The 1,121-nt window shown below is 30.2% G+C and overlaps 1 protein-coding gene across 2 annotated transcripts in view; it reads right to left on the reverse strand.

Annotated features, from left to right (window-relative positions):
* Positions 1-289: 289 nt before the first annotated feature.
* The window catches only part of ccny (cyclin Y), a 61,972-nt gene continuing 61,140 nt past the window's right edge, over positions 290-1,121 (reverse strand). Inside the window, exon 11 of one of the 2 annotated variants that reach the window (XM_058394821.1) lies at positions 290-1,121. This exon is cut by the window's right edge and continues 1,865 nt beyond it. The gene's annotated coding sequence lies outside the window, so the exon portion shown is untranslated. The other variant, XM_058394829.1, reaches the window with a different exon arrangement.

The raw sequence follows: 1,121 nt of genomic DNA on the forward strand, positions 1-1,121 counted from the left end.
GACCTTGAAAGAAAATAAAAAATAAAATTAAATAAATAAATAAAAATAACTAATAATTTTCACCATTTGATACTATTTATTTATTTAAGTTAAATTTAGTTCTTCTGAATTATCTGGCTTCCTTTCCGAATACAGATTTAACACAGATTTAAATTTATCGCACTTAAAAAAGCGCAATAAAAAATTGTTTACCAAATAATAATAATAATAATAATAATATTTTTTATAATAATAATAATAATAATAATAATAATAATAATAATAATAATAATAATAATAATAATCTTATTTGCTGTTGATTTTTTTTTCCAGATTTGGTAGTTTTCTGATTTTTTTTCTGAATAATATATTTTTATATATGATACTCTAGAAAAACTGGTTTATAAAGAAATTGCAGCCAGGTTTCCACAAAAGAAAGTCACAAACTGGGTGAAATAACCAGGCAGTGGATCTCAGATGTTGGAGGGGGAAAAAAAATGCTTCATTAATGAACCCGCTATAAAACAAATACACTTCCTTTCTAAAACTCTGAGACCCAATCAAAGCTAATATATTCCCACAGACACAGCTGTGACTGAATTCTGTATTAATCCACCAAAATGGAACCATTAAACCGTTTCAGCCACCATTCTGTCCACAGAACAAAATATCTTTTTGCCCTGTCATGTTGCTTAGCAACCAAATCTTACTGTTAACACCGAGTACACACGGTACCCTGACGACAACTTCCTAAGCCAGGACATGTGAAGAAAAGAATGTGACGAACCGGGCCTTCTTCTTCTTCTACACTGGTGGAAGAACTGTTTCTAGCTGATCTTATTAATAATAAAAGTAATGTGTTTTGTCTGCTCTGTGGATGGTTAAGAGATAAGAGTTTAAAGGCTTGGCTAGACTTTTTTGGAGATGATAAAATGACTTGTTGCGGGGAAACACAGCAAACTGTAGAACAATTTAATAGAACATTTAAATCAGCACTCAAAATAATAATAATAATAAAAAATAATAATAGGAACTCATTTTGCAACCTTCACTCGTGAAAATAAAACAAAAAGAGATATGAAACATCTGTTTGAGGAGAAGTGTCCACGTCTGTATTGCTTGGTGTTTGAATCTGAAACGAG

The sequence above is a fragment of the Hemibagrus wyckioides genome, linkage group LG01, assembly GCF_019097595.1.
Source record: "Hemibagrus wyckioides isolate EC202008001 linkage group LG01, SWU_Hwy_1.0, whole genome shotgun sequence".
Classification (NCBI taxonomy): domain Eukaryota; kingdom Metazoa; phylum Chordata; class Actinopteri; order Siluriformes; family Bagridae; genus Hemibagrus; species Hemibagrus wyckioides.